The sequence below is a fragment of the Hesperophylax consimilis genome, chromosome 17 (assembly GCF_061612785.1).
Source record: "Hesperophylax consimilis isolate HC1 chromosome 17, BYU_Hcon_1.0, whole genome shotgun sequence".
Taxonomy (NCBI): Eukaryota; Metazoa; Arthropoda; class Insecta; order Trichoptera; family Limnephilidae; genus Hesperophylax; species Hesperophylax consimilis.
The window spans coordinates 26,090,258-26,100,025 of record NC_142852.1 but is presented as its reverse complement, the minus strand read 5'-3'; the positions used below and the strand labels follow the sequence as shown (position 1 = coordinate 26,100,025).

At 33.9% G+C, this 9,768-nt stretch overlaps 1 non-coding gene across 1 annotated transcript; it reads right to left on the bottom strand.

The window, feature by feature from the left end:
- Positions 1 to 1,988: 1,988 nt before the first annotated feature.
- Positions 1,989 to 2,061, bottom strand: TRNAS-AGA (transfer RNA serine (anticodon AGA)). The gene has a single exon. It is a non-coding gene; the product is annotated as a tRNA-Ser (tRNA).
- Between the last annotated feature and the right edge of the window lie 7,707 nt (positions 2,062 to 9,768).

The following is a 9,768-nucleotide window of genomic DNA, read 5'->3' as shown; positions in this document are numbered from 1 at the left end:
TATTTAAAAACAATTTATAAAAATAAAAACTCTTTATACACATGTTGTAAGTATGTCTCATGCCCAGGTTTCGGGTAGGTATATAGTAAGGGAAAAGATAATCTCAAACACGTATTCTGCTGTCTCAACACACTCAAGTATCTAGTTCACCTGATCGACGCAATATAGTTGGGTGTCCCCGATTTCTTTCTATATTTTACCTTATTTCCGATACCTTCGCGTTATATTTTATATTATTACGAAGATCATCCAAGTTTAGAAATTGGCGCACCTGGTGTTTAACAGTAAGTGTGTTCAGTCCCGCATGTTTGTCGGCCATTGTTTTCAGTTACAGTAAATTCTTCCCATAGAGATGTCATCGTGCGCTCCCGCCACCTCATGTCCGTATAAGATCCGCGTGAAATTCTGGATCATTTTGCACAGAAGAGCGAAGTTTTTCTGTACTATATCTTGACGGGGGATGAGACGTGGATGTGCTACTAAACTCCAGAATCTAAAATACAATCACTTCAGTGACGTCATGCATCTTCCCCAGCCATCAAAAAGTTCAAGACGACCCATTCAGCCAGAAAAGTCAACGGGTGGGAAACGTTTTTCGATTGTCTTTAATAAACTTTTACAGGGCTTCATCACATTATCAGCTTTATGTGATAATTGTGACCTCAGAACGGGGTACCCCGGTAAGGTCACATTTTTTTCAAGCATTGTAAAAAATCAATAAAAAAGGTTCGACTTTTTTAAGTGTTTAGTTGGGTTATTAAAGATATCAATTTAATTATTAATGACATGAATATTTTTTTTGTAGATACCTGTGTGTGTTTCTAGTGTTGCATACGAATATTAATAAATTAATGCTTTTAATTTTTTATCCTAACGTCTAACAATTATTTTATTTTTGTATTAATTTTTATTCATTCAATTATTAAAATTAAATTTGTGAAGATGCAAAATGTGGACTAGAAAAGAATTAAATGATTTTCCGAATAACGGTTCAAAATACTGTTACCTTTTCTGTCTAAGAATCGTTGATTCTTTTTTAAAATTATATCAACTTCTATTATATTCAGTGAATATTGGATTTATTTTAGTTAAACTGATGTATTGACGATATTTAGAAATAAGTCATTTTTTTGTAACAAATATTTAATATATCTCAGTTAATTTGTAAAACAGACAGTCGTTAGCGAATAATTTGAATTGAACTCCTTCAAATAAAGAAACTGTCACCCACAAGCATTTTTCGCTTTAATTTTTATTTCTTTCCCACAAACTTAATTCTCTTTTACCTATGTTTTCCACTACACGATCTCTCTACAGATCTCCCTTACCAGCATTGTTAGTAATAAACGGGATTAGATAGAAGAAAAAAACGGGCTTTATTGTTGACGCAAGTATTAATCTTCCAGTAACATTGTCCTTGCAATTGTTCTCATCCTATTTTACCTACCTGTCATTATCTGACTGTACCCACGTGTTTGCGTGAAATTCTACAACAATAAAACGAACCGTAAAATCAGTTTATTGATGAAGCCTGTTTGATTTACATCTCTTTGTGATCAGTGCTTTGTATTGATATCAACTTGGGGTAAAAGGCTGTGCAGTAAACATATTCGGTTCCCTCAGTGTGTTTCTTATCCAACCTGGATGTTATGGACGCTTGTGTGTAAAAATCTCCGATCTCCTGTGAGTGAAACGAACCATCAACATCGTTGAATAACATCAAAGGGGTAAGTCGGATTCCTTCCTTACTCCATGTTCACCATCTCAAACTATAGTTGTGTCCACTCTAAAGTTCACAATTATTGTTTACAGTCCACTCTTGATTCCCTATTGCAATAACATTTATATTGAATTATTATTTTTTGGTAAACTAATGTTAAAGACAAGATTTTTTATGCATAGCACAAAGAGTAAAAAATATTTTACAAGCAATAATTATTCGCCTGAAACACTCATCCACATTGAAAAATCTCCTGATAAAAGATACATGACGCCAACGGGACTCGAACCCGTGTCCCTTCGATTTCTGGTCGACAGCTCTGACCACTGAGCTATGGCGGCTTATCTCGTATCCGCGAAATAATTCAATATATACTAGTGTTTCATTCAACAATTACTGCTTGTTACATTTTTTCACCTGAAAACAACCAACTTTATTTTATATGAGAATGGCATTGTAAGTGCTAACTCTCTCACTAGATGGCGTTGAGACAAATTGTCTACATTTTAGGTGAAATACTAGAACTTGTCAAATATGAATTATTATTTTTTGGTAAACTAATGTTAAGACAAGATATTTTATGCATAGCACAAAGGGTAAAAATTATTTTACAAGCAATAATTATTCGCCTGAAACACTCATCCACATTGAAAAATCTCCTGATAAAAGATACATGACGCCAACGGGACTCAGTCAATGATGGGGATACATTATAAAACCGATGTTACACCATTAGCAACACAATGAAATAAATGACATTCCACCAAATTCGCAAATTATTCTAGTATACGAACATCTTTACTTGAAATACCTTATCAGCCATTACCTCAACACAATTATAAATAATCTATTACATTTTTTTAATCTAAAACTCTCTCATTCGAAAAATTAACCTCAGTCTATCATTCTTTCAAACAAATCTATTTCCGATAAAACAAGTCTAATCCATGTTGAAATTAAAAAATCTAATTATTTAATCAATATTAAAAATGCCGAAGGATCATCTAACAAACCTAACTTTTGAAAATTAAGTATTAAAATTTTATGATCTAGTCCGGAAGAACATCAACATCAAAAATCTGTTAAATAATGAAAAAATAAGAAAATACACAGATTTAGGAAATGAAATAAAAAGAATTTGGCATTCTCAGATTATAAAAATATTACCATTCGTTATTTCGGCTACTGGCATTATACCTAGCTCTCTCATTAAAAATTTAGGCGTATTAGATCAATCAAAAATTTATATATAAAGATGCAAAAGTCGGTCATTTTGAATACATGTAAGATAACAAAAGATTTTTTTAAATATTTAAGTTGAGGGATCAGTAGGATTTATAGGCCCTGTTAGAAGTTCTACCGAGCCGAACCCTCTGATATGAAAATATCTGGAGTCGGTGAATTATTTTCCCATTTGATCTCTGGTGAGTTGACGTGTTGTTCTTGTATTGTTTTGTATGTATTTTGCTTATATAATGCACTTACATAATGTTGATTGACTAGATAATCATTTGCGGAAAAGTGTGTGGAAGGGCTTAGTTTTTCCTATGGGGAAGATTTAACCCGGACAACAAAATCGGAAGCATAAAAAAAAGAAATAATAATGCAATCGTAGTTTAACTGAAAGTCGCACACGACAAAACATGTATTCCAAACACATCATTTGCGTGACATTAGCACAATATCTAGGGATAAAAAACTTCACAAAAACTTCAAAAAATGACTGGAATTGGATGCCTGAATTTATTTTGAAGATTAAACCTAAGGTATTTCGAATATCGAATTTAAATATTATTTCTGCTAGATATAGTTCTTGACATAATATCAGTTCCAATATTGAAAATGACACTTAGATTCAAAACAAATCCGAGTTCATTGAACCAGAGCTACTGTCGCCCACAGAAAAACCTTCAGCAAAAAAAAATATGTTTTTTTTTTTGTATTATCCTTAATCGATTAATCTGATGCAAATTAAAGATAAAACCAAAACTTATCACTTGTAAAACCATCACTTTTTTGTCACACATGTAGATAATCCTATTCATATGATGTTTTTTATTCAACATTGTTTTAAGCATGTTATTTGCAACATGTTGTATTTAGTACACACCACAGTATTACAAGATTGCGTCAACGATGTTCTTTTCAGTTTTTTATTCATTAATAGAGATTTTTGTCAGATTTACTAGAGCACAACGATATATTTTTTATTAGCGATGAATCAACATGTGATTTGTTAAATATGACTTTCTTGAATAAGAATAGTAGCACTCGGAACACGCGAAAGCTTTTTTTCCACTGTGATCCACCATGTGTCTGGTTTCGTTGGAAAAATCCAGGTAGTCTTTCTTAACCCTAGAAAGATAACCTACGCCTCAGAGGCGCCCGCGACGGTAAGAAAACGCTGTCTCTTTCTAATGAGCTCGCGCATCTAGCTGTCCTTTTTCATTAGCTCAGTCGTCGGTGCACAGCGTCGCGGGACGGTCGTTTTTACGCGGTAAGTACCATATTTTTCAAGTTATGACCAGGTAATGCGCTCCAAAGGCCGTATGGTTATCTTTTGCGTGACTTTTAGTAAAAGTATAAATTTGTTTATACTTACATAACATGTTTATTATAGGTATTTTATTGTTTGTTTTGGCATGGTTTTTTTAACCTTCATAATGACGAGCCGAAGAATTATATCTGATGATCAAATATTGAGATTTTTAACTGAAGAAGAAGAGAACGAGCATGATGGACATCAGGAGAGTGGCAGTGAAACAGAAGATCATGTGAGTGAAGATGAAATGCAGAGTGACTATGAAGATGAGTTCATCGATGATGAGGTGCCAGAAGAATTGAATGATACACAAAATGAAGACATTATAACTCCACCAGTATCTTCGAAGCCTGGAAGTTTGGAAACATCACGTCGTGACCGCCGTATAATTGTTCCTGATCGCCGTGTGCTAAGGGGTAAAAACCAACATTGCTGGTCAACAATAAAAGGACAAAGTCGTGGTAGGATATCTGCCATAAATATAATTCGCACAAACAGAGGTCCAACGCGTATGTGTCGCAATGTGTATGACCCAGTATTATTTTTTACTTTGTTTGTTACCGACGAAATAGTGGGTGAGATCGTCCGTTGGACGAATATTGAGATCTCTGTAAAACGTCGAGAAAACATGACCAAAGCCACTTTCAAAGATACGTCTATGACAGAAGTCCGAGCTTTGTTTGGGATACTGACCTTGAGTGCGGCGATGAAAGACAATCACTTGTCTACCGATGAGCTGTTCAATAGTAGTTTTTCAGGAACACGTTACGTGGCAGTGATGAGTAGAGATCGTTTCGATTTCTTGATTAGATGTCTGAGATTTGATGACAAATCTATACGGCCCTCCTTACGTCATGAAGATCCACTTGTTCCCATTAGAAAACTGTGGGAATTATTTATAACTCAGTGTAAACTGAATTATACACCGGGTGAGCACGTCACAATTGATGAGCAATTATTGGGGTTTCGAGGACGGTGCCCATTCCGCATGTACATCCCCAATAAACCCAGCAAATACGGGATAAAAATCCCTATGATGTGTGATAGCGGAACAAAGTACATGCTAAATGCAATGCCGTATATTGGAAGAGCCACAAACACTAATGGTTTGCCACAAGGTGAATATTATGTAAAGGAGTTGTCTCGGCCCTTGCATGGCACAAACCGGAATATTACGTGTGACAATTGGTTCACTTCGGTTCCTCTCGCGAAATCCCTTCTTCACGAGCCGTACAAACTAACCCTCGTTGGAACCATACGATCCAATAAACGGGAGATCCCCGAAGACTTGAGAAATACACGGTCTCGATCCGTAGGCACGTCAATGTTCTGCTATGATGGATGTTTGACCCTAGTCTCGTACAAGCCGAAGCCCTCTAAGATGGTTTACCTGATATTTATTTATTTATTTATTTATTTAGACGCCGTAAAAGGCTTTTACAATATACATGAGTTATGTTTACAGTGGTTCACAGGAGCGAAACAGTATTATGTTAAACAGAATAATTACTGAGAAATTATGTTGAAAATTAAACAAGAATAACATCTGGTATACATAGGTACAATAGCATTTTTATTTTCAATCCGTACAGTAGTTTAGTATTGAGGTTATTGTTACCTTCAATATTGGATTTGGTTGAATTTGCTGAGAACTAAGAGTTAGCTCTATTGAAACAGGGCTGTCAGTAAGACATCTCATAACAATTTTGGGAAAAATTATAGTTTTGATTAAGTATATAAAATTATTAGATAACACTCTTCTGTCTGATATCTGATGTAAGTGCATAGTTTAGGTTCTGTGATAACTTATGAATAGAATGGTATTATGCCTAATAACTTTGATAATTACGACAGAGGTATGTTATTATAGCCTTCTTATAACTATATTCCGTGCAGTTGAACACATCTACTACTTCTGAGAAAGCATTGCCAACTGCATGCAATCTAGGTATAAGCGAGTTTCTAAATGACTCAGTCCTGATATTGTTATTGAAATTAAAAAGAATTTTGGATCGAGTGGTTCTAGTGGGTATATGGAAGGTAATTAGGCTTAATATATCAGGGCTGTCTATAATACCATTGACAATTTTAAAAATAAAAGTCAAATCGGAAATAAGTCTTCTATCTGAGAGTTTAAGTAAGTTTAATTCTTTCATCAAGTGATTGTAATTTATTGATTCTATAGGTAGACCGAGTTTATAATTAATGTATCTTAGGAATTTATGCTGAATTTTTTCAATAGAGTCGGAGTGGATTTTAAAGTAAGGACACCAAATAGGAGAATTATATTCGATTTGACTTCGAACAAGTGAGGAATATAAGATTTTTAGTGTTGAAATATTTTTAAAGTCTCTGCCATTTCGGAGAATGAAGCCGAGCATTTTTAGTCCTTTGTTGGTGACTGTTTCTACATGTGAAAGAAAGTTAAATTTTGAATCGAAAATAATGCCGAGATCGTTAATTTCACTTACAGAGGCGAGAGAAATATTATTAATTTTGTATTGATAGTTAAGGGGTTGTGTTGTTCTAAAAAATCTTATAATGTGGCATTTACTAATATTGAGATAAAGTTTGTTAGTTTTGCACCAATCTTGAAGTTTATTTAAATTTAATTGAATTTGAATACAGTCATTTATTGTTTTTATAATTTTAAATAGTTTAAGGTCATCGGCAAAAAGTAGCACTTCAACATTTTTATCAAATACAGTAACAATATCGTTTATGAAAAGGAGAAACAGTATTGGGCCTAAATGTGACCCTTGGGGTACACCGCTAGTAGCTATGAATTTGTGTGAAAGGTTAGAATTATTTTTTACTTGTAGATTTCTATTTGTTAAGTAGCTTTTTATCCATTCCAATAGTTTACCCTCAATTCCGATTTGACTAAGTTTATTAAGAAGAATTTTATGGTTAACTTTGTCAAACGCTTTTACAAAGTCTGTATATATTGAGTCGACTTGGGTTTTGTTTTCGAGTGAACATGCTATAAAATTTTCATATAAGGAGAGATTTGTTAGTGTGGATCTGCCTGGCATAAATCCATGTTGATTAGTTACAATGATGTTGTTAATATGTATGGAGATTTTATCGAGGATAAGTTTTTCAAACAGTTTGGGGATAGTTGAGAGCATGCAGATGGGTCGGTAATTAGTGACATCATGAATATCGCCTTTTTTAAATACAGGTGTTAGATAGCAATTTTTCCATAGGTCGGGGAAGCATCCAGAATTTAATGATTGGTTAAATATATGACATAGTGGATTGGCTATTATTGATGCACAGTTAATTAGAAAGGCAGGACTAATTTTGTCAGGACCCGCTTTTTTCTTTAAGTCGAGTGTTTTTATTTTGCGTATAACATCAGGAACATTTATATGTAAAGCGGGAATGTGGACCGATTCCTTTGGATGAAAGGGTGGAAGTTGAACATTTGGGATATCATTATCGTAAACATTTTTGAAGAAGTCGGCAAACAAATTAACGATGTCATTAGTATCACTACTACTTTTCCCTTCGAAATACATGTATGTTGGTAGGCTAGGTTTGTTTTTTCTTAGTGAGTTTACATGTGTAAAAAAGTTTTTGGTATTTGAAGGAATAGACTTTTCTGTGTTGAGTATGTATGTTTGATATAATTTTTTGGAGAGCTTTTTACAGTCAGTTCTATATTTATGAAATATTTTGTAGTCTGAGATAGAGTTGCTCTCTTTGAAATTTTTGTGCCAGATTTTTTTGTTAATTATTAAGTGTTTTAAGTCATTATTAAACCATTTGGGGAACTTTGATGGTTTGAATTGAATTAAGGGAACATATTTTTCAATAGCCGTGTTGATGATGGAGTAAAAAGATTCAAGATTTTGGTTAACATTTGTGTTTTTGTCTAAAAAGGACCAGTCTGTACTTTCTAAGTATTTTGTTATGAGTGGATAATCTGCCCTTGCAAAATTGTATGAATATTTAGGAACACTATTAGAGTAAATGTTTAGGAAGTTGTTAGTAATGGTGATGTTTAAGGGAGGATGGTGGGAATCTTCGGGAAGAAGGGGGTCTATGGATTTACATAATTTTACTGAAGGATCGCTACTAAATGCAAGATCTAGTAAATGGTGATTAGAGTTGTATACGTTATTAATTTGTTTAAGACCTAGGAAATTTGACATATTTATAATTTCACGAGCATTAGCAGATGTATTAAAATGAGTTGTTGAGTTATCGCTATGGGTAATCCAGTCTGTATTGGGAGTATTGTAGTCGCCGATTAGCAGCATTCTAGCTTCCGGATATTTGAGCTTGAGGGCCTCTACATCTTCAATGTGGTTTACGTAAATTTGTGTAATTGATCCGGGAGGAATATAAACACATCCAAGAATGATTTTTCCTAGGTTCGTCTTGAGTAGTAGGAAAATTTGTTCTATATTTTTGTGTTTGCATTTTAGCCTGGATGAAGTTATAGATTTGGTGACTGATATTAATACACCTCCTCCTCTTGATTTGGTGCTGGTGGCGGTACTTCTATCTAAGCGGTAGGTGTTGTGTGAAATGAAGCCTAGTTCTTCTGTGTTAAAGGACGGATCCAACCAAGTTTCAGTCAGGAAATATATATGAAAGGGATGGATTGGAATCGATGATCTTAGCTCATTAAGTTTTGTGCGGCAACCTCTGATATTCTGATATCATCGTGTGATGAAGAAGGTGTCATCAACGCCACAACCGGTAAGCCTGATATTATAATGTATTATAATCAGACTAAAGGCGGGGTGGACACGTTCGATCAAATGTGTTCCTCAATGTCATGTTCAAGAAAAACCAATAGGTGGCCAATGGCTATGCTTTATGGCATACTGAACATGGCATTCGTCAATTCTTATGTCATATACTGTCACAACGTTCTAGCGAAACACGAAAAGCCTCTAAATAGAAGGGAATATATGAAAAAGTTAAGCACTCAGTTATTTGAACCGTGGATGACGGAAAGACTCGAAGCTCCTACTTTGCTCAAGCGTGTGCGAGAAAATATCACCAATATTCTTCCGAATCCAGATGTGCAGAGCTCTAGTGATAATGAAGAAGAACCTCCAGCCAAGAAAAGACGGTATTGCAGCTTTTGCTGAGGTAAAAAAAAAAGAATGTCAATGATGACTTGCGCCAAATGCAAAAAAACAGTTTGCGGCGAACACAAAAAAGATGTTTGCTTTGAATGCCTCTAAACCAAATTTTTAGCAAAATAATTATAGTTTTGACTGATTATTTTATAGTTTATTAGTAAATTGAAATAATTTAATTAGTTTTATATAAAAAAAATATAAATTTGTGATAATATTTTCCTGTAAACAGAATACGGTTAATTTTATTGTTTTTTTCTAGAGGTTTTTTAATTTAAGTTTAATGTTTAAAATAAATAAATAATTTCAGTAAAAAAGTTTTTTATTATTAGTTCATTAACCACACATTAAAATAATTCCGCTAAAGAAATACATTACCTAGGTATTTAATTTAAAAAAATGAT